At 41.8% G+C, this 24,792-nt stretch overlaps 1 protein-coding gene across 5 annotated transcripts in view; it reads right to left on the reverse strand.

Annotated features, from left to right (window-relative positions):
* disp3 (dispatched RND transporter family member 3) overlaps positions 1-24,792 on the reverse strand; it is a 501,842-nt gene that overhangs the window by 101,436 nt on the left and 375,614 nt on the right. The window lies entirely within an intron of this gene.

Raw genomic sequence — 24,792 nt, forward strand, 5'->3', positions numbered from 1 at the left:
AAATCTCCTCTGCACCCTCCCTAAAGCATCTACATCCTTTCCATAATGAGGTGACCAGACTGGACACAATATTCCATGCATGGTCTAACCAGGGGTTTTATATAGCTGTAGCAAAACCTCTTGGCCCTTAAATTCAATACGCCTATTAATGAAAGTCAAAACACCATATGCCTTCTTAACAACCCTATCAACTTAAGTGGCAACTTTGAGGGATCTACGTATATGGGCCCCAAGATCCGCTGTTCCTCCACACTGTCAAGAATCCTGTCTTTAAACCTATATTCAGCCTTCAAATTCAACCTTCAAAAATGAATCACTTCACACTTATCTAGGTTGAAGTCCATCGGCCACTTTTCAGCCCAGTTCTGCATCATGTCTGTCTTGTTGTAGCCTGCAACAATCCTCGACACTATCTACAACACCACCGACCTTTGTGTCATTGGCAAACTTACTAACTCACCCTTCCACTTCGTCAGCCAATTTATAAAAAAACTACAAAGAGGTGAGGCCCAAGAACAGATTCCTGTGGGACACCACTAGTCACTGACCTCTAGGCAGAGTACTTTCCATTCATTACCACTCGCTGTCTTCTTTAGGTCAGCCAATTCTGTGTCCACACAGCCACATTTTTCTGTATCCCATACCTCTTAACTTTTTGAATGAGCTTACCATGGGGAACCTTATCATGACCTGCCCCTCACAAAGCCGTACTATCTTTAATCACATGGCACAGTAAGAACTTGAAGGCTGTAATTCCCAAGAGTACCAAGTAGGGAACTTGGACAATTCTGTTCATAGCTGTCAGTGTGCAATTGGATGGATTTGGTCATTTGGATTAACCGATTTCATTTGGTAATTGGTGGAGTCATTTGAAATAGTTTATTCTTTTGTTGCGTGGTTTTATGCTCACATCCACATTAAGGGAGACTGGTCAAGAAGGTGGCAAGGTCAAAAGCTGTCTTTAGCTTTAAGCCTTGCTGCTCTCACTGAAAAGCCAGCATGACTGCTTTCAATGCTGAAGTGATTTTCGGAACAGCAGACTTGTATTAGTGCCTTGCAGCATTTAAAAAAGAAAGATCAATCTGAAATTTGCGGCAGAATTTAAGTGCCAACTTGAAAGCAGGAACTAAAAAGGCATAGATTGTTGAAGAATTACCTCACATCTGAGCCAAAAGGGGAAGGGTGAGCTTCAACATGATTTAACTAGAATTCAAATCCAAATAAAACAACTTGAATTAAAGTCAGGCATTAAAACAATTTGAATTCTAGAGAGAATGAGGGGATGAAAAAGGGGGAATGAATGTGAATGTGGTGCCTATCAAATGGGCTGCTTTGTCCTGGATAGAATCAAGCTTCGATTGCTATTGGAGCTGTATTCATTTAGGGAAGTGGGGAGTATTCTCACTCACTCCTGCCTTATGCCTTGTAAATGGCAGACAGGCTTTGGGGATTCAAGAGTGAGTTACTCACTGCAGTATTCCTCTGACCTACTCTTATAACTACTATATTTATATGGTAAGTCTAGTCAGTTTTTGGTCATGATAACACCCAGGAAGTTGATAGTGGGTCATTTAGTGGTAGTAACACTATTGAATGTCAAGGGATAGTGGTTAGGTTGTCTCTTATGGATATTAGGTAAAAACAATGACTTCAGATGCTGGAAACCAGATTCTGGATTAGTGTGGTGCTGGAAGAGCACAGCAGTTCAGGCAGCATCCGAGGAGCAGGAAAATCAGCGTATCAGGAATAAAGGCAGAGAACCTGAAGGGTGGAGGGATAAGCTAGAGGAGGGTGGGAGTGGGGAGAAAGTAGCATAAAGTACAATAGGTGAGTGGGGGAGGGAATGAAGGTGATAGGTCAGGGAGGAGGGTGGAGTGGATAGGTGAAAAAGAAGATAGGCAGGTAGGACAAGTCATGGGGACAGTGCTGAGCTGGAAGTTTGGAACTAGGGTGAGGTGGGGGAAGGGGAAATGAGGAAACTGTTGAAGTCCACATTGATATCCTGGGGTTGAAGTGTTCCAAGGCAGAAGATGAAGCGTTCTTCCTCCAGGCATCTGGTGGTGAGGGAGAGGCGGTGAAGGAGGCCCAGGACCTCCATGTCCTCGGCAGAGTGGGAGGGGGAATTGAAATGTTGGGCCACAGGGCAGTGTGGTTGATTGGTGCGGGTGAACCGGAGATGTTCCCTAAAGCGCTCTGCTAGGAGGCGTCCTGTCTCCCCAATGTAGAGGAGACCGCATCGGGAGCAATGGATACAATAAATGATATTGGCGGATGTGCAGGTAAAATTTTGATGGATGTGGAAGGCTCCTTTAGGGCCTTGGATGGAGGTGAGGGAGGAGGTGTGGGCGCAGGTTTTGCAATTCCTGCGGTGGCAGGGGAAGGTGCCAGGATGGGAGGGTGGGTTGTAGGGGGGCGTGGACCTGACCAGGTAGTCACGGAGGGAACTGTCTTTGCGAAAGGCCGAAATGGGTGGGGAGGGAAATATATCCCTGGTGGTGGGGTCTTTTTGGAGGTGGCAGAAATGTCGGCGGATGACTTGGTTTATGCGAAGTTTGATAGGGTGGAAGGTGAGTACTGGGGCGTTCTGTCCTTGTTACGGTTGGAGGGGTGAGGTCTGAGGGTGGAGGTGCGGGATATAGACGAGATGCGTTGGAGGGCATCTTTAACCATGTGGGAAGGGAAATTGGGGTCTCTAAAGAAGGAGGCCATCTGGTCTGTTCTGTGGTGGAACTGGTCCTCCTGGGGACAGATACGGCGGAGGCGGAGGAATTGGAAATACAGGATGGCATTTTTGCAAGAGGTAGGGTGGGAAGAGGTGTAATCCAGGTAGCTGTGGGAGTCGGTGGGTTTGTAAAAAATGTATTTTCTATGTTCTATGTCAGTGCCAAGTCGGTCATCATTAATGGAGATGGAGAGGTCCAGGAAGGGGAGGGAGGTGTCAGAGATGGTCCAGGTAAATTTAAGGTCAGGGTGGAATGTATTGGTGAAATTGATGAATTGCTCAACCTCCTCATGGGAGCACGAGGTGGCACTAATGCAGTCATCAATGTAGCGGAGGAAGAGGTGGGGAGTGATGCCGGTGTAATTACGGAAGATCGACTGTTCTACGTAGCCAACAAAGAGACAGGCATAGCTGGGGCCCATACGTGTGCCCATGGCTATCTCTTTGGTCTGGAGGATGTGGGAGGATTCGAAGGAGAAATTGTTAAGAGTGAGTTCCTGGGCTAGGGAAGATAGGACAGTGTCGAGGTAGGTAGAAATGAGTTCAGTGGGGCAGGAGCATGCTGAGACAATGGGTCGGCCAGGGTGGTCAGGCTTGTGGATCTTGGGAAGGAGGTAGAACCAGGCAGTGCAGGGTTCCCAGACTATGAGGTTGGAAGCTGTGGGTGGGAGATCTCCTGAGGTGATGAGGTTCTGTATGGTCTGGGAGATGATGGTTTGGTGATGGGGGGTGGGGTCATGGTCGAGGGGGCAGTAGGAAGAGGTGTCCTCGAGTTGGCGTTTGGCTTCAGCAGTGTAGAGGTAGTGTGCCAGACTACTACTGCGCCCCCTTTATCTGCTGGCTTGATGGTGAGGTCGGGATTGGAGCAGAGGGATTGGAGGGCTGCGCGTTGTGAGGGTGAGAGGTTGGAGTGGGGGGGGGGGGGGGGGGGGGGGGGGGGGGGTAGATGGGTTGAGGCGGTTAATGTCCCAGCAGTAGTTGGAAATGAAGAGGTCGAGGGCAGGTAATAGGCGAGCGCGGGGTGTCCAGGGGATGCAGTGTGTTGAAGGTGGGTGAAAGGGTCCTTGGAAGGTGGGTGAGAGTCCGGATTGTGAAAGTAAACTCGGAGGCGGAGGCGGGGGAAGAAGTGTTCGACGTCACGGCGTGTATTAAATTCATTGATGCGTGGATGGAGGGGGATGAAGGTGAGTGTTACTGTATCAGGAGCAACAGATACAATAAATGATGTTGGTGGATGTGCAGGTAAAACTTTGATGGATATGGAAAGCTCCTTTAGGGCCTTAGATGGAGATGAGGGAGGAGGTGTGGGTGCAGGTGTTGCAATTCCTGCGGTGGCAGGGGAAGGAGCCAGGATGGATATTTGTCCAGGCCCTGTGCATTTGAACATAGACTGCTTCCGTGTCTGAGGAGTTGCAAATGATTGCACAATGTCAAGTACTATTGGTGAATATCACCACTTCTGACCTTATGATGGAGGGAAGCCCATTGATGAAGCAGCTGAAGATGATTAGGCCTAGGATACTGCCCTGAGGAACTCCTGCATGTCCTGGAGCTGATGACTGACCTCCAGTAATGACAACCATCTTCCTAATTACCCAGTATGACTCCAACCAGTGCATATTTCTCCACTTGATTCCCATTGAGTTTACTTTTGCTCAGGCTCCTTGACGCCACATTTGGTTAAAAGGGTACTTGATGTCAAGGGTTGTCACTTTCACTTCACCTCTGGAGTACAGCTCTTCTTTATGGTTGAACCAAGGCTCTAATGATATCAGAAGCAGAGTAGCCCTGGTGGAATCCAAACTGGGTGGAAATGAGCAGGTTGTTGCTAAGTAGATGGTGCTTGATAGCACTGTTGATGACACCTTCCATCATTTTACTCCTGATTGAGAGTAGACTGATGAGTCAGTAATTGGTTAGGTAGGATTTGTCCTGCTTTTTGTGACAGCACACACTTGGACAGTTTTCCACATTAATGTGTGGATACCAGAATTACAGATATACTGGAACAGCTTGGCTAGGGGTGTGGCAGTTCGGGAGCACAAACCTTCAGTACTACTGCTGGAATATTGTCAAAGCCCATAGCCTTTCAAGTATCCAAATGCCTCAAACTATTTCTTGATATCATTTGAAGTGAACTGAACTGGTTGAAGGCTGGCATCTGTGATGCTGAGGATTATTTGAGGAGGCTGAGATGGAGTTACCTTATTTTCTTTGTACCATCCTGTCCAGTAGGATTTCTGGGTCCCTATTTCACATCAATTTCGCTTTGTACAGGACCGAGAAGAAAAATCCTCACATATTATTAGAGTTCCCAAGTTACATCATCACAATGTTCATTCCAGTAGTTTCCTCAATAGGAACAGGAAACAGAGCGCAACTCTTCTCATACCATTGCAAAAAAACAGAACTTTGTAATGTTCCATGTAGAGTAATTGGGTATAAAATGCCCACTCCAAGAGTACTTCTAGTAACAAAACACAAGAGAAACTTTATGAATGAAAGCATCTCCTTTCAGTATTTCTGGGCTCAACACAAACAATTTGATTTACACAACATCTTACAAAGTTAGAGTCACTCTAGCCCCAGAGGACTCTCTCACAGAGAGAGAGAGATGACTAGTGGTGGCTTAATCTGAAGGTCACCACTTTTTATAACAAATATGAATCTGTGCAAAAATATACAAGTCTAATCTAAAAATAATGTATTTTACCAGTATTAGTCAAATGTAACCTGTTATCTCATTAAGATGTAAAATACTTCTTGCTTTTCAAATACATCCATCTTCTACAGAAAGATTATTAGTGGTTAATCCTTCATCACTTAATATCAATAAGATACATTGACTAAGTTTATAACAAGGAGAGAGTGAGGCCTGCAGATGTTGGAGATCAGAGTTGAAAGGTGTGGTGCTGGAAAAGCACAGCCAGTCATGACTGCTGATGACAGAAATGACTGATGAAGAGCTTATGTTCGAAGCGTCAACTATCCTGCTCCTCAGATGCTGCCTGACCGGCTATGCTTTTCCAGTGCCACACATTTAAACTTATACTACAAGAAAGGTTGGTGGCATCATACCTACCCAAAGAAGTTTCTAGTAAAACCAAATGTCAACTGGGGCACCTCTAACAAGGGGTGTGGGTGTGTGGTAGGCCATGCAGGGATTTAAAAATAAGAATAAATATTTTAAAATGAAGGTGTCACTGGATTGGGAATCAATGTTGATGCGAGAGCACAAGGATGATAGGTGAATGTGACTTGGTTCAAATCAAGATGTGGGCAGCAGAGAATTGGATAAACTCATGTTTATAGAGATTGCATGGCAACAGGCTAGCCAGCAGCATGTTAGAATAGTTAGGATCTCCTAATCAAGGTTTAAACTTATCCTTTAGGACTAATATATAAGATGCAGCATAAATTTTCTTCTGAGTTTTTATTGCTGAAAGTTGAACAGAGATTTGTCAGTTATCTTGAGAGCTCATAATCATTGTTCTAGCACTGCTGCCTCACAGTGCCAGAGACTGGGTTCAATTCCTGCCTCAAGCAACTGTTTGCGTGGAGTTTGCACATTTTCCCCGTGTCTGCGTGGGTTTCCTCTGGGTGCTCCGGTTTCCTCCCACAGTCCAAAGATGTGCAGGTTAGGTGAATTGGCCATGCTAAATTGCCTGTAGTGTTAGGTGAAGGAGTAAATGTAAGGGAATGGGTCTGGGTGGGTTGGTTTTTAGAGGGTCAGTGTGGACTTGTTGGGCCGAAGGGCTTGTTTCCACATTGTAATTAATCTAAGTAATCTAATATAATCTAAACTGAAAGGTCACAGGCACTCATTACTAACACTAATATTTAACTTAAAATGAATATTCTCACCTCATTCAAATATACTATAACAATATAACTCTAAGGAATCAAAGGACCCAAGTTAAAATGCAAACTTTCAGAACAAGTCAGATTTAACTCTTTCCAGCAAAGGTATAGTAGGGTAATGAAATGCATTGCACTGAGAATATTGTAGTACAAGTAGGTTTGCAAGAAATTATTTTTCAAACTTTCTGCTGACTACTGTGCCATGTTAGTAAATTATAGAGACTATCTTTAATCAGTTAAAACCTGATCAAATAGCAGATTATTACATACCACGGCTGACAACTTCCCCTCAGCAACTGGAAAGACTGAAGTAGGAGGGAAAATGGATGCCAAGAAAAGTGGCTTGCTACCATGCCATTTTCCATCCAAAGGTGGGAGAGTGAACAGGTCCCAAACTATCCAGCTCTTATTAACAAGGTAATTTACATCGTGGAGTGCTTATTAAAGATCATATCTCTGGTAAGTTTTAAAACTTTCAGTAAGTTTGGTAACATTCAGCAGCTTCAGATTTTAGGCCAGCTAGCTGGAGGTGAGAAAAATGAGATGGAGATCGGAAGAGTTTTAAAAGGGGAATGATTTTGCCCTTTACAGTTAATTAGAAAACTGTCAATACAGTAGCATGATTTTGGTCCCTTTTTCTGTATTTCAGGTGGACATCGCTGTTAAGACCTGCATCGTTCTTCAACTGAGTAGCCTATTTCAGACAGCAGCTAAAAGCTAATCACATTGTTATTGTCTGGGTCACATATAGGCCAGACTAAATTAGAACAACAGATTTCCTTCCCTCTAAGTCATTAGCTAACCAGGGTGATCTGTACAACAATGACAACTTCGTGTTCATTGGTACAGAGAAGAGTTTTAGATCCAGATTTTATTTATTGAATTTAGGTTCCACCAGCTGACATGGTGGGATTTGAATATGTGTCTCCAGAGCATGGCATTAAAGTCAATCTTGACTTTGTTATGAATGCATGATTTAACCACTACAAAATAATGTGCTTTTCCAAATTTTCACTTGGCATTTTCAGACATTTTGTCATAGAATTCCCTACAGTGTAGAAACAGACCCTTCAGCCCAACAAGTCCAAACTGATCATCTAAAGAATAACCCACCCAGACCCATTCACCTACCATTATTCTTCATTTCCCCCAAATGACCTACACATTCCTGAACACAATGGGCAATTCAGCATGGCCAATTCACCTAACCTGCACATTTTTGGATTGGGAGAGGAAATCCAGACACGGGGAGAATGTACAAACTCCACACAGACAGTCACCCGAGACTGGAATTGAACCTGGGTTCCTGGTGCTGTGAGGCAGCAGTGCTTGCCACTGTGCCACCCCAATTGTCAGAATTACTAACTTGATGCCTGATGATAGGAATGAAAAGCTAGCATGAACATCAGCCTGGTTGTTGTTTGAAGCATTGCAGGGCCATAACTAGACAGCTGTCTCTGCAAAACAGGTTTGGGAGTGGCCAGGCCCCTGCACTGTCACCTCCAGGCTGGGGCCTCACTACAAATTGTGGAGAGATACAAACAATGCTGCACACTACCAAGGAGTAACCCCCTACAGACCGAGCCGTTTGATTAATCACCTAAACTTTGCCATTAAGGAAGCTAGTAATTGCATTCATGGTTTTGATTTTTCTAAATACACAATAACCTTGACATTGTTTACTCATCCTGCAGGAAAATGTGTATAGCCGTAGCATCTTTGTCAAAATGGGAGAATTGTTCTTTTTCTAATAAAGAAGTTTTATTTACAAGCTGCTATATAAAAATCTAAACTAATATCCCTGTATTAGATTAGATTCTTATATAGCAGATGGTTAATAAAACTTTTAAACTTTGGAGCCAAACACTCTTTAATCTCTCTGTGTAAGGGACTAAACCTTATGTAGATTGTCTCTAGAACCACGAGTAATCGGATGGGTTTCTCGTTTCTCAAAATGAAAGGGACTGATGATTGGCACAATAGTGAGTAAATGGGTTTAATCTAATCTACGAAAACCTGTTTGGTAATAGGAACATGGGAAATTGGAGCATGAGCAGACCAGGATGGCACAGTGGCTCAGTGGTTAATACTGTAGCCTCACAGCACCAGGATCCCAGGTTCGATTCCAGCCTTGGGCAACTGTCTATGTGGAGTTTGTACATTCTCCCTGTATCTGTGTGGGTTTCCTCCCAAAGTTGTGCAGGTCAGGTGAATTGACCATGCTAAATTGCCCATCATTCAGAAGGAAATGGGACTGGGTGGGTTACTCTTCGGACGGTTGGTGTGAACGTTTTGGGCCGAAGGGCCTGTTTCCACACTGTAGAGAATCTAATTTGGTTAATCAAGCCTGATTATGATTCAACTAGAGCATGACTCATCATATACATCAACATAATTTTCCCCGCATTATCTCCAGATTCTTTGATACATTGAATGTCTAAAAATCTATCTACCTATCTTGAATAGACTCAGTAACTTATCCTCCTTATTAGAAAATTCCAAAGATTTACCATCCTCTGAGTGAACAAATTCCTCATCTTCATCTTATTTTGAGACTGTGTCTATAGCAATGGAAAACACCCTTCCAGAACCCAAACTGTGGAGTCCTAAAAGAATTGTGTATGTTTCAAAAAGATCATTTCTCATTATTCTAAACTTTAGAGAACACAAACTAGCCTCCTTAATCTACCTCAAAGGATAATTTAACCATCCCAGAATAAGAACAAATTGAAATCAGATGAATTTAGGCTTACTAAAATCAATGGAGGTATTACTGTTTTTGCCCATAGCAGGACCTCAAACACAAAGAATTTATCTCAAAGAGAATAACTTACTCCCCCCCACTTTTCACAGGATATCAGCCATCTAGTGTGGTTATTGTATATTTGACATTCAATCTGACATAACAAAACTCCACCTTTGTTTTGTCACTGAGTTGCAGGTTTCAGTTGTGAGACAAAATATTCCCACCAGTAGTCATGTTCTCTTTCATCTAACTATTCCTGTGGACCCGATGATCTTTCAGTTTTCCTTCATTTCAGTTGAGCCCTTCCATATTACAATTAACATGCCCACTTTATTCACGAAGGCCATGATTTTGGAAATTCCCGTACCATTGATATCCCTCCCACATAGTGTGACTGTGACCTATAAGGACACCCCCTCCCAGAGATCACAGTCCCTCCTGTTCTCAGAACATTTTAATCTAGAATGGCCCCCTAAAACAGCAGTCTCAACGACCTGCTGCAATGAAACTCATCTCCAGATTTGAGTAGCAATTTTCCTCAGGACTTTACCAACCACCCTGAGAAGTCTGAGATTGACTAGTCCAAACTCCTTTATTGACTTTGCACACCAGCATGGTCCAACCCCTTGGATTTTCTCTCCATAGCATCATGACAGACGTGCCTGTAATCCCTGGACTGGATGTGCTAAATCTGGCCCAATTCCTAGACTATGGACATGAGTCCTCGGATCTGACAGGACCAAGCGCCTGATTGGTGGCCAGTCCTTTGGATGGGAATTGGACAAACCCATTGACTAACTGTGGCAGTCCCCTGACACACTGTACTCTCCCTTTACGCCATAAGGACTTGTACCCTTTGACTTTCAATCATGGCCATTTGCTTGACGCATATGCAGTGCATTTTTAGCAAAAGAAAACTGCTGCATATCTGCTGGTGATACAGCTTGGTGTCAACACAGTGATGGGTCAATTATAAGATTGTTAAGTGCTTCAAATTGTGACTACTTTCTTTACTTACATTGTGAGCTAAAAGGCAATGCAAGCAAGAGGCTAGCTGCCTATAACAAAACTGAAAATCCTTTCCAGTAAAAAGCAATGCGACTCACAAAGACTGGCCCTCTGATCAGAAACTAACAGTCTGCAAGTCAATGATGAAGTCAGTGAATGTACTCTCAGAAGGTCATATGAAGTAGACAGAGTTGTAGCCTCCAAGTAAGTGCAAAATGAGTGAGTGCTGAGGAAGCAAGCTAAGAACCATAAGATGAATCCTGTGTAGATGTATGAGATGCATGCCTTACCTGTGCACAAAATGACCAGACAAAAGCATGTAAATTGTAGATGTTCCTGATTTCCAAAGTGTTGAAAAGTTTAAGTGCTCTGAGACTTTGTCGGTAAGCAAGCATGATGAGTTGAGGCTGGTGGTTTTCTAATGGGTGGATGAAGAGTCGAGGAGGATGGGCGCCATGGAGCATGGAGAGACATTGTGCTGAAGAAACAGTTGGATGATGGTTGGGACATGCATTTGGCAAGCTGTAGGTACCAGGTAATTTGGCTCTGATTTGCATGTTGGGAATGTGTGCCATTTAGCTCCTCGAGGAGGAAGAAAAAGAGAGTTAGATATGGCAGGGAATAAAACAGATGAGATATAAATACATAAAAAAAAAGGACAGTCAATAGCAAAATTCTAAAATTCCCAATTTAAGATGCATAGGAAAAAACTGTGAAAATGTTTTCTTGACATTGATATTCTGATTGTTATATTCTGACTGTATTTTCTCAACTTTCTCACCATTGGTCATGCTAAACTAGAGATGGGAAAATTCCTTATTCCCATTATAAATGATTTTGTCTTTAGTTGCAATGGACTCACATTTGTCTTTGTTGACTTCTTCCTTTTTACATAGCTATGGAAACTTTTCCAGCCTTTTAAGGTTTTAAGGTTTCTTTGGTGCTTACTTTCATATTATGTTTTCTCTTTTTAAAAAAAAAATCAGTTTCTTGGCCATCCTTTTATGAATTTTAAAATACAACCAATTCTCAGACTTACTGTTTCTATAGCAACTTCATAAGTCTCTTCCTTTGATCTAATATAATCTTAACCTTGCTTGTGAGCAATGATGGATCACTTTTCCTGAACCGCTTTGTACCTCAAAAGAAATTTAACAGTTTAATAAGCTTTTCTGTTCTTGGAAAATAGAAAATAATGTTCAATTAAATATCAAATTTAAGGCAAAAGTAAAGACCTGAGTAATTTTGCTTCCTTACTGGTGTCTCTGACTGCAAGAAAAAAAATAGAAGGAGTAGAAGCTGCACTAACCTCTTAAGTAAACAATACTCAATTATAATTCCATAGCTATGTGTTACTGTACCACACTACTGGAAGATAGTGGGTACAGATGTTGGCATGTACATTCATCAGTATATAACCAAATCAGTAACATGTACTTGCACTCTATTGGTTCTTGCATTTGGCAGGCTCAAGGTACAGATTTTCCACATCCATAGCACAATTATCATAGAGCTACCAGGATCTAAACGCTTTCAACAAAAAACAAAGCTAGGAAATTTTCAGTAAATTATAACTATACTACAAGAAATGCAAGGCAGTATAGTGAAGTTTTTTTTGTACAAACACATAAAACAGGAACAGGAGTAGGCCATTCAGCTCCTTGAGCCTACTCTTCTACTTAGTAGAAAATTGGTTGATCTGATTACTCTATAATCTCAAACATCCCTGACAACATTTCATCCCTTGTTGTCCAGAAACTATCTATCTCTGCCTTAAAAATATATACTAATACTCTGTTTCCACTGCTTTTAAAGGAAGAGAGTTCCAAAGAATCTCGACACTGAAAAAATAGCTTCTCACCTCTACCTTAATCGAGTGGCCCCCCATTTTTAAACAGTGACTTCTATTTCCAGATCCTGGCACAGGAAGAAAGATCCTTTCCACACACACCCGATCAAACCCCTCAAGATCTTTTACATTTCAACCAAATCACATCTTAACTTTTCTAAACTTCAGCAGATACAAGCCTAGCCTGTCCAATCTTTCCTCATAAGACAACACAGTCATTCAGGTAGTAGTCTAGTAAATCTTCTTTGTACTGATTCCAAAGCATTTTAATTCTTCCTTAACAAAGAGACCAAGACTGTACACAGTATTCCATGTGTACATGCCTTTAATTCTAAATTCATTACTTTCCAAACTGACAAATGTAATTATCAGCAAATCACTAATAGAATATATTTCAAATAATTAAGAAGAATCAGCTAATTTAACAAAGTTGAATGCAAGAGAAGTCTGTATTAATACAGTGCTAAGAACTCAGAACAGTTCGGATTTCCTTTCTTATTCATTATTTTTTAAAAATAGTTCATATTTAAAGCAGAAACGAAATACTAATGGTATGCTGACAAAGCTGCTTGCAAGTTGGGATATAATCACTGCTATTATAAAACTTTTATACTACAAGCTTGGTCCTTCACCTTTTAAAGTGTAGCTCTGTTCAAAACATTGGGCTAAAGATACCTCACATAATCCATTTTTGCAATAAAAATATACATTTCTGAGATGGTGGAACCCTAGATTTGAAGAGAGACATTGATTCCGAGAATGAGGTAATTTGTTAGCAGTGCAGCAAACACGCTGATTATGTATTTTCATCTATATAGTCTTATAGAGGTGAATCATTTTAAGTTCCCAGTGAGGGAGATATATCGTCTTTCATGTGTGATAATGTCATATGATAATAAGAAAATACTTCAAAGTGATTCGCAAAACAACTTGCCCAAAAACATTTTCTTCCTTTGAACTTCTGCAGCCTTGGTATAAACAGAGCTGCTTCACATTCAGGGCAGCTAAATGGTTAGCACTGTGCCTCGATGCACCAGGAACCCAGGTTCAATTCCACTATGTGTGGTTTGTACATTCTCCCTGTGACTGTGTGGGTTTCCTCCAGGTGCTCTGGTTTCCTCCCACAGTCCAAAAATGTACAGGTTAAGTAGATTGGCCATTCTAAATTGCCCACTGTGTCCAGGAATGTGCAGACTAGGTGGACTAGCCATGAAAAATGCAGAATTGAATGGATGGGTGGGCCTAGATAGGATATTCCTCAGGGGGTTTGTGTGGACTCACTGGGCCAAAATAGCCTGCTTCCGCACTGTAGGGATTCTATAATTTCAGGAATATTATGGAGAAAACTATCAAAGAATCTACATCAAATTGAATAACACTCAAAGAAGGAAACAGTCATCTGGAGAGACATTCTAAAATGCAAATGTGATCTCTTCTTCACCAGAATTATTCCTCCTTTTGAGCTGCAAATATAATTATTTTATACTGCCCTGATTTCAAATCTGTTCTTTAATGTTCTGCTCATACTTTAGGTCATTAGAATATGATAACATTCTTTCAGCTGATAAGTGATTTAATTGCCATTAATGAGTGGATCCTGCATTCAGTTAATTGGTCTTCAAAGGTCAATTGGAGCCCCACAACGAGTGCCTGAACACAGCCTTCAAAGGCTTATTTGACTACTATTTCCACCGGAAATATGACAATTTATTCAGTGTATAAACTCTCGTCTTTCTTCAAATTGATCCCCTTTGGTCAGGTATCGCAGCTCCACGCCCTCTAATAATTAATATATAACCAAACCAGCCACTGAACATCTCAAGTGGCACTTGGTCTAAAAGTTGTTCCTGGACAATGAATCTCTGACTGTTAGTAACAGTGAAATGCTTATCAGTGATATACCTTTGCACTAGATTGAGCTTGTCATCTCATTGCCTTCAAGCAGTATCTCGGTGTTGCACTGCATCACAGTTAAACTCAACAATATTTAAGGCACTGGGTTTTTCTGACATAAAAAATGCATTTAGCAACTCCACGATTATAAGGCCATCTGTCTTTTGTGCCTGTGCAAATTCTTTGCATAATTTGCTTTCTGCTTGTTTGCCATACACTTGACTTTCTTTCACTTCTAATCAAGTTTGCTTTGACATTACTAACGAATCTACTCCAGGATTCTATAAGACAATTAATTTCAGATAAAAATACCTTGTAGTACATTAAAAACAATCACCCACCTATTCTTTTGCTGGACAATTATTTGAAAAAGATATATATCATTAGCCTTTGGTGATGCCCAATATATTATTGTGTGCAGTCCATTTCCAATCCTTTGGAGTGGGCAAGAGAAAATTATGGCTCTGGGTTTGAGATTCTTACAGACATAGCTCATAGATGACCTGATATTTGATTTTACAATGGAAAATCAGAATAGCTATTTTGAGGTTGAAATTGTAGCATGTTTGACCAGAGGAGGAGAACAGAAATTGCATTGTTACATGTTCATATTCCTGATAAAACATCCAAAAACACTTCACTGAAGTGGTTACTTGGAAGTGTAATTATTATTGATATTCCGGTAAGAAGAACAGATACTTTGTGTAGTGTAAGTTCCAATAAAACAGTAAGATGCACGAACAGTAATTTATTTTTGGAGGTGTTTGGTCAGGGAAGAATTTTGTAAATGACATTGAAAGAACTCCCAAATCCTCTCAAATAGATTAGTATAAGAACATCATAAATAGCACAAGTAAACCATAAAGATCCTTTAAGTCTGTTCTGTTACTCACTATAATCATGGCTAATCCGCAGCCTCAAATGAATAATTGGTTATCTAGCTGTGCAATAGCCTTTGGGGAAGAGTAACTTTAATATGACAGAATGCTTTATAAAGGTGGAGAGTGATGTAGTTGATTCTGAGACTAAGGTTCTGAATCTAAATAAAGGAAGCTATGTTACTACGAGATATGAGCTGGTTATGATAAATTGAGGAACATTATTGAAAGGGATGTTGGTGGTTAGGTAATGGCATACATTAAAGCAAACATGCAACAAGGTTCCAATTCTGACCTGAGGGGAACTCCAATACAAATCATCCTCCATCCTGAAAAATGCCTATTGATCATTGGGTGGCATGGTAGCTTAGTGTTTAGTACTGCTGCCTCACAGCTCCAGGGACCCAGGTTTGATTCCAACCTTGGGCAACTGTCTGTATACTGCATGCACAGTCTCCATGTTAATGCATAGATTTCTGTTTCCTCCCACAGTCCAAAGATGTGAAGGTTAGGTAGATTGACCACAGCATCCAGGGATGTGCAGGCTGGTGGGTTCTGATGGGGAATGCAGCGTTACGGAGGTAGGCATGGCTGGGATGCTCTTCAGAGGTGCCTTGTCAAGACGTTTCCTATTCAATCATGGACCTTTCTCATGTCAGAGTTCCCTTCTCTGTTACCATGACCTGAGCATAATCCTCCTCTTTTCTATAAAAAAGGCAAGGTATTGATTTATCACCTCAGTTATTCCCTTTGCCTCCACACTGAAACCCATTTTTGGTCCTACTCCTCATTTAAACGCTCGCTTACTGTTTAATGCTTATAGATAACTTTGGATTTCCCTTTATATTATTATATCTCCTAGTTTACAGATAACACAGAGTTAGGTAGAAGCATGAACTGGGAGGATGCAGAAATGATTTCAAAAATAGCCAAATACATTATTGTCTGAATGATGATCGATTAAAAAAGGGGGAGATGAAACAAGACCTGGGTGTCCTTGTTCACCACTCACAATGTAAGCATACAAGTGCTGCAGGCAGTGAAGAAGTCAAATGATATGTTGACCTTCATAGTGAGAAGATTCAAGTACAGGAGCAGGGATCTTTAGCTGCAATTATCCAAGGCCTTGGTGAGATCACATCTGGAGTACTGTGTGCAGCTTTGATCTCTTTATCTGAGGAAGAATGTCTGGCTATGGGGGGAGTGCAATTAAGATTTGCCAGAGTGATGCCTGGAAGGGCAGAACTGACATATGAAGAGAAGTTGGATTGATTAGGATGAAATTCATTAGAGTTTAGAAGAAAATTCTAACTGGACTACACAAGGTAAGTGCAGGAAGGATGTTCCTGGTATCTGGGGAGTTCAGAATCAGGGGCCAGAATCTAAGGATATAGGCTAAGAGATTCTTGGACTGAGATGAGAAGTGTCTTCATCCAGACAGTGGTGAGCCTGCAGAATTCTGTGTCACTGAAAGTAGTTGAGACCCATATATTTAATATTTTCAAGAAGGAGCTAGATATAACGACCTTGGAGTGCAGGTTCATAGTTCTTTGCAAGTAGAGTCGCAAGTAGATAGGATAGTAAAGAAGGCGTTTGGTATGTTTTCCTTTATTAGTGAGAGCATTGAGAATGGGAGTTGGGAGGTCATGTTGTGGTTGTACAGGACATTAGTTCGGGCACTTTTGGAATATTATGCACAATTCTGGTCTCCCTCCAATAGGAAGGATAATGCGAAACTTGAAATGGTTCAGAAAAGATTTACAAGGATGTTGCTGGGATTGGAGGGTTTGAGCTATAGGGAGATGCTAAATAGGATGGGGCTGTTTTTACTGGAGCATCAGAAGCTGAGGGGTGACCTTAGAGAGATTTATAAAATCATGAGGGACACGGATAGGGTAAATAGATAAGGTCATTTCCATGAGATGCGGGAGTCCAGAACTAGAGGGCACAGGTTTATGGTGAGAGGGGGAAGATTTAAAAGGGACTTAAGGGGTAACATTTTCACATGAATGATGGTGCGTGTATGGAATGAGCTGCCGGGGTAGTGATAGAGAGACTGGGACAATTACAACATTTAAAAGGCATCTGGATGGGTATATGAATAGGAAGGGTTAAGTGAGATATGGGCCAAGTGTTGGCAAATGGAACTAGGTTAATTTAGGATATCTGGTCAGCATGGATGAGTTGGGACCGAAAGATCTGTTTCCATGCTGTACATCTCTATGACTCTACATAATTCTCAGGGTTAAATGTATGAAAGGGCGTACGGGGAAAGCAGGAACAGGGTTCTGAGTTGGATGATCAACCATGATCATATTGAAAGGCAAAGCAGGTCTGAAGGGCTGAGTGGCACACTCCTACTCTCTATGTTTCTAAAACTCCAAAGATTAATAAACCTTTGACAGAAATAAATTCTTCTCATCGGAATCTAAAACGGTCAACCTCTTATTCTGCCTATGTGCTCCTGTATTGGGGAAACAGTTTCTCAGTATTTAGCAGGACAGATGAAAAATTGTGTATGTTTCAATGAGATCATGGGGTTATCTGCTCAGTTTATTCAATCTCTCATCACAGAAAACAATTTATAAGTCCTTTGCTGCACTGCCTCTCCAAATAAATCCATAAATCCTTTAATATAGAGAGCAAAACTGCACATATGTGCAATTCTGTGTTGTCGCATTAAAGCCCTTTATAATTATAGATAAATTGTCATATTGTTGTGTTCCTTGTAAAAGCATACCCTCTCAACATTAACATTTACAAGTTTTGCAAATGCTTTTCTACTTATGTAGCTAAAGTGTACAACATCCATTATATTCCATCAGATTCTTTGTTGCCCACTTACTTAAAATAGGAGAAATTGAGGACTGCAGGTGCTGGAGATCAGAGTCAAGAGTGTGGTGCTGGAAAAGCACAGCTGGTCAGGCAATATCCAAGGAGCAGGAGAATTGACGTATCAGGCAGAAGTCCTTCATCAGGAATGAGGCTTGTGGGCTGGGTGGCAGAGATAAATGGGAGGGGGTTGGGGCTGGGTGGAAGGTAGCTGAGAATGCAATAGATCAATGAAGGTGAGGGAGAAGGTGATAGGTTGGAAAGGAGGGTGGAGTGGATAGATGGGAAAGACGATGGACAGGTCAAGAGGGTGGTGCCGAGTGGGAGACTTGGGACTGGGGTAAGGTTGGGGGGAGGAGAAATGAAGAAACTGGTGAAATCCACAATAATCCTGTGTGGCTGCAGAGGCCCAAGGCGGAAGATGAGGCGTTCTTCTTCCAGGTATTAGGTGGTTAGGGTTTGGCGACGGAGGAGGCCCAGAACCTGCATGCCCTTGATGGAATGGGAGGGGGAATTGAAGTGTTCAGCCAAGGGATGGTGGGGTTGGTTGGTTGGTGGGGTGTTCCAGACCCTCCATCACCCTCTTGACCTGTCCGTCGTCTTTCCCATCTATCTAGCCCCACTCCTCTCCCTTTGATCTCTCACCCTCCCAACCCCAAACCACGTTCCTCCATCTTGCAGCGTGTCAGAATGTGGACATAGATACCACCATTACGCGTGGGGACACCTCCCACCTTGTACATGGCAGGTACTCATGTGACTCAGCCAACGTTGTCTATCTTATACATTGCAGGCAAGGATGCCTGGAGGCATGGTACATTGAGGAAACCGAGCAAAGGCTACGACAATGGGTGAATAGGCACTGCTCAACAATCAACAAACAGGAGTATTCCCTGCCAGTTGGGGAACACTTCAGTGGTCCAGGACATTCGACCTCGGACCTTCGGGTGACCATCTTCCAAGGCGGACTTCAGGACAGTCAGCAGCGAAAAGTGGCCGAGCAGAGGCTGATAGTTAAGTTCGGTACCCATAGGGAGGGCCTCAACCGGGACCTTGGGTTCATGTCACATTACAGGTGATCACCATTGCACATACACACACACACACAGATATTCCTACACACGCACACACACACTCTCACACGCACACAGGCACTCCTATACACATATACACATGGACACACATATACACAGATGCACACACAGACACCCACACACACCCTTACAGACACACACACACTCCCACACTCACACATGCATCCCCTCATAGACTTAAGACACTCTGCACTCTCTACACAATACATACACTTTCTCACACTCACAACACCCAATCCAGACAGACAAACACACACTGACAGACAAAGACCCACATGCACACATATATATTGTGGGGTGAATTTGTACTTGCAGGGTTACATTGTACTTTGTTCAAACACTGCATGCATTCATGTAGAACTCTGAGCTCAAAAACTGCATGAATTCATGTAAAACTCTGTTATCTCACTTTTTAGATTAGAATCAATTTTAACATCGTGGCATAGACAGAGAACATGGGGCTAACACCTTCAACATATTGTCTAGCTATCACCATTGTGGTGGAATGCTCTGCCCCAGAGTGGAGGCCCAGTCTCTGGATTCATTTAAGAAAAAGTTGGATAGAGCTCGCAAGGATAGTGGAATCAAGGGTTATGGAGATAAGGCAGGAACAGGATACTGATTAAGGATGGTCAGCCATGATCATATTGAATGGTGGTGCAGGCTTGAAGGGCAGAATGGCCTACTCCTGCACCTATTGTCTTTTTTACTTTTAACAGCTAACCTGAGAACGCAACTTTTTAAAAAAACGGTTTTGAGATTTACATATGAAAGAAGTGAAACTATCAAGGTATTCTAACAGATGAAAGGCTTAACATATAATCAATATAAAATTTCAGTTACATCACACTGTAAACTTTTGCTATAAATTCTGTGTGTTAGGATTGAACCCTCCACTAGCACCTGATGAAGGAACGACACTCCGAAAGCTAGTGTGCTTCCAATTAAACCTGTTGGACTATAACCTGGTGTTGTGTGATTTTTAACCTTATCAACTCAGTTTACAATAATTCTGGTTTAATCTTAACCAGGGAATGAAGACTATCAAACAGAATTGTGCTGGGTGGAAGATGATAATAATTTGATTTTCCTAGTATTTGACTGGAGGAAATTGCAGGTGAAAAGACTTAATGTCAGATCATGAGTCTAGAAACAAAGATAGTGGCACGACTGATTATAGTGAAGTGAAGCTAGATTTTGCTAGTGTAGAATTAAACAAATCACCTCATTTCAATATATCATGGGAGGCATCAACAGCAAGCCTGCCTTCATTTTATCCAACAATTCAACAAGAATAGTTCAAGAAGTCAGCTTGAAAAGAATATCAATTCGTGGAAAAGGAAACATTTCTAGAGATGCAATATAAATTACTATTCCAAAGACAAGCAACATTCCCATTAATGGATGTAAAGCATTGCTATAGTCTCTGCCACTGTTACTGGTCATGGCTAAAGGAAATGCATTCAGTGTACTTTATTTGCACATGGTCTTATCGAAAGTACAGAAAAAAGCTAACTTGTGTGTCATCTTTGTTCAAGTGATAAAATTCTCAATTTTGTTTTAGATGTGTTCAAGACCAGTCCTTGAGTATAATATCCAGCTGACACTCAGGTCATGCCATGTTGCCAGAGTAATTGTTCCTTTGTTATTATACTAAGGATTCATTCTTACTGGCTTGAAAAAGGTTTTATTGCATTATTTGAAGAACAGCGATGTGTTTTCTCAGTTTCCTGTCTAAAATTCTTCCTTCCAACAAAACCGCTATGGAAACAAAAAATGCTCAAACCATCCCTTTGCAAACTATGATCCAGCTCTGTGCAAAATGTATGTCTATTTAACTCAAGAGCTAGGGTGGAAGCTGAGAGCGAGAACAAACAGAGTTGTTATCTCTGGTTTGTGACCTGTGCCACGTGCTAGCGAGGTGAGGAATGGGGAGAGAGAGCAATTGAACACGTGGCTATATGGATGGAGCAGGAGGGAGGGATTCAGAAAGCTGGATAATTGGGGCTCATTCTAGAGTGGGTGGGACTTCTACAAATGGGATGGTCTAGAACTGAACCAGAGGGCTACTAATATCCTTTTTGTGGGGGGGGGGGGGGTGGGAATGGTGGGGGAGGTTTGCCAATGCTCTTCAGGAGGACGGGAACCTGAATTGTAGCTCCAGCGTACAGAAGGTTGAGAGTAGTGAGGCCATGAATAAAGTTTCAAGATCGCAGGACTGTACTGGCAGGCAGGAAAGTGGTTTGGAGCATGTTTACTTCAACACCAGCAGCAACCAGAATAAGATGGGTGAACTTGGGTTGGTCTCTGGGACTTTGATGTTGTGGCCATTTTGGAGACATGGATAGAGCAGGGATAGGAGTGGTGTTGCAGGTTCTGGGGTTCAGATTTTTCAGTAAGAACAGGAAAGGTGTTAAAAGAAGGAGAGGTGTGGTATTGTTAGTCAAGGACAGTATTATGGTGGTAGAAAGGACGTTTCATGAAGAATTGTCTACTGAGGTTGTATGGGCTGAGGTTAGAAACAGAAAAGAAGTGTTAGGAGTTTTCTATAGGCCTCCAAAAAGTTCCATTGATTTGGAGGAAAGGATTGCAAAGATGATTCTGGTCTGAGCGAAAGTGACTGGGTAGTTCTTATGGGGACTTTAACTTTCCAAATGTTGACTGGAAATGCTATAGTTTGAGTACCTTAGATGGGTTGGTTTTTGTCTAATGTGTGCAGGATGGTTTCCAGAAACAGAATGCAGATAGGTCAACAAGAGGCGAGGCCACATTGGATTTGGTTCTGGGGAATTGAACTGGGCCAGGTGTTAGATTTCAATGTGGATGAGCACTTTGGTGACAGTGATCACAATTTGGTTCTGTTTACTTTAGCGATGGAAAGAGATAGGTGTATAGCACAGAGCAAGATTTACAGCTGGGGGAAAGGCAATTATGATGTGGTTGGGCAAGATTTAGGATGCGTAGGATGGTGAAGGATACTGCAAAAGATGTGCACAATTGAATTGTGGAACTTGTTCAAGGAACAGCTCCTCAAGGAACAGCTCCTGCATGTCCTTGAAAAGTATGCACCTGTCAGGCAGGAAGGAAGCGGTCAAGGGAGAGAACTGTGGTTTACTAAAGAAGTTGAATCTCTTGTCAAGAGGAAGAAGGAGGCTTATGTTAGGACGAGACATGAAGACTCAGTTAGGGGGCTTGAGTGTGACAAGTTAGCCAGGAAGAACCTAAAGAGAGAGCTAAGAAGAGTCAGGAGGGGACATGAGAAGTCTTTGGCAGGTAGGATCAAGAAAAACCTTGAAGCTTTCCATAGGTATGTCAGGAATAAAAGAATGACGAGAGTAAGAGTAGGGCCTGTCAAGGACAGTAGTGGGAAGTTGTGTGTGGAGTCTGAAGAGATAGGAGAGTTGATAAATGAATATCTTTTGTTAGTATTCGCACAGGAGAAAGACAACACTGTCAAGGAGAATACTGAGATACAGGATATTAGACTAGATGGGATTGAGGTTCATAAGGAGAAGGTGTTGACAATTCTGGAAAATGTGAAAATAGATAAGTCCCCTGGGCTGGATGGGATTTATTCTAGAATTCTCTGGGAAGCTAGTGAGGAGATTGCAGAGGCTTTGTCTACAAGAATATTGCCAGAAGACTGGAGTTTAGTAAATGTTGTCCTCTTGCTCAAGAAGGGGGGGGTAGAGACAATCCTGATATTTACAGACCAGTGAGCCTTACTTCAGTTGTCGGTAAAGTGTTGGAAAGGATTATAAGAGATAGGATTTATAATCATCTAGAAAGGAATAATTTGATTAGGAATAGTCAATATGGTTTTGTGAAAGGTAGGTCATGCCTCACAAACCTTACTGAGTTCTTTGAGAAGGTGACCAAACAGGTGGATGTGGGCAAAGCGGTTGATATGGTGTATATGGATTGCAGTAAAGGCTTTTGATAAGGTTCCCCATGGTAGGGTATTGCATAAAGTACAGAGGCTTGGGATTGAGTGTAATTTAGCAATTTGGATCAGATATTAGCTAGCTGAAAGGAGACAGAGGGTGGTGGTTAATGGGAAATGTTTATCCTGGAGTTCAGTTACTAATGGTGTACCAGAAGAGTCTATTTTGGGGCCACTGTTCTTTGTCATTTTTATAAATGACCTAGATGAGGGTGTAGAAGGATGAGTTAGTAAATTTTCAGATGACGCTTAAGTCAGTGGAGCTGTGGACAATGTGAAAGGATGTTGCAGGTTACAGAGGAACATACATAAGCTGCAGAGCTGGGCTGAGAGGTGACAAATGGAGTTTAATGCAGAAAAATGTGAAGTATTCACTTTGGATGGAGTAACAGGAATATAGAGTACTAGGCCAATGGTAAGATTGCTGATAATGTAGTTGAGCAGAGAGATCTCTGTTCTATGTTCATAGATCCCTGAAAGTTGCCACATAGGTTGATTGCCTTGTTATGAATGTGCATGGTGTGTTAGCTTTTATTGGTAGAGGGATTGATTTTCGGAACCATGAGATCATGTTGCAGCTGTACAAAACTCTGGTGCAGTTATGCTTGGAGTATTGTGTTCTAGTCGTTGCACTACAGGAAGGACATCCAAACATTAGAAAGGGTGCAGAGGAGATTTACCAGGTTGTTGCCTGGTATGAGGGGAAGATTTTATAAAGAAATGCAGAGCGACTTGAGGCTGTTTTAGTTAGAGAGAAGAAGGATAAGAGGTGACTTAATAGAAGCATACAAGATGATCAGACGATTGGACAGTTAAACAGTGACAGCCTTTTTCCTCAGATGGTGATAGCTAGCACGAGGGCACATAGGTTTAAACTGAGGGGAGATAGAATAGACAGATGTCAGAGGTAGGTTCTTTACTTGGAGAGTAGCAAGGGCGTGGAATGCCCTACCTGCAGCAGTTAAGTAATGCCAACGTTAAGAGCATTTAAATGGTCATTGGATAAACATATGAATGAAAATGGAATAGTGGAGATTAGATCGGCTTCAGATTGGTTTCACAGGTTAGTGCAACATCGAGGGCCGAAGCGCATTACTGCGCTGTAATGTTCTATGTTCTATCTCACAGCCGCTAAATTCAACACTTCTTGAATTACATAGAAATATTGCATGCTAACGTACTATTTAAGCAATGTCTTTTTATTTGCTCTTGATGGCCAAGAATGTGATTTTGTTCCCTAATATTATTTATCTCCATGCCATTTGGAACTGCCACCTTGGAAGTGCCCCTTAGTCTTTTTGTTCAATTGTAGGTTGGAGGGTAGCCTTCTCTCAGTACTCCTCCATAGAAGAATGCACACTTGAAACAGAAGTTATATACAATGATCAAGAATGAGAAGTTTTGTAATTTTCATCAGAGTCAGAGTCATAAAGTATGGAAACAGATCCTTCAGTCCAACCAGTGCATACTAACCATAATCCCAAACTAAACTAGTCTTACCAGCCTGCATTTGGCTCATATCCCTCCAACTATTTCTAATTCATGTATTTACCTAAATGACTTTTAAACATTGTAAACATACCTGCATTCACCACTTCCTCTGGAAATTCATTCCACACACAAACCACTGTGTAAAAACATTGCCCCTCATGCTTTTTTAAATCTCTCTCTTCTCACCTTAAAAGTATGCCCCTTAGTCTGAAAACCCTCCACCATAGGGATAATACACCTGCTATTCACCTTACCTATATCCCTCGAGAAGGTTACCCCTCAATATCCTATGTTCCAGTGAACAAAGTCCAAGCGTATCCAACCTCTCATTATAACTCAAACCCACCATTACTGGCAATATCCTGTTATATCTCTTCTGAACCTTCTCCAGCTTCATTATATCCTCCTTATAACAGAGTGACCACAACTGGGGCACATAACTGTAGAAGAGGCCTCACCAGCCCCTCATAATCTC

This window comes from Hemiscyllium ocellatum, chromosome 37 (assembly GCF_020745735.1).
Source record: "Hemiscyllium ocellatum isolate sHemOce1 chromosome 37, sHemOce1.pat.X.cur, whole genome shotgun sequence".
NCBI lineage: Eukaryota > Metazoa > Chordata > Chondrichthyes > Orectolobiformes > Hemiscylliidae > Hemiscyllium > Hemiscyllium ocellatum.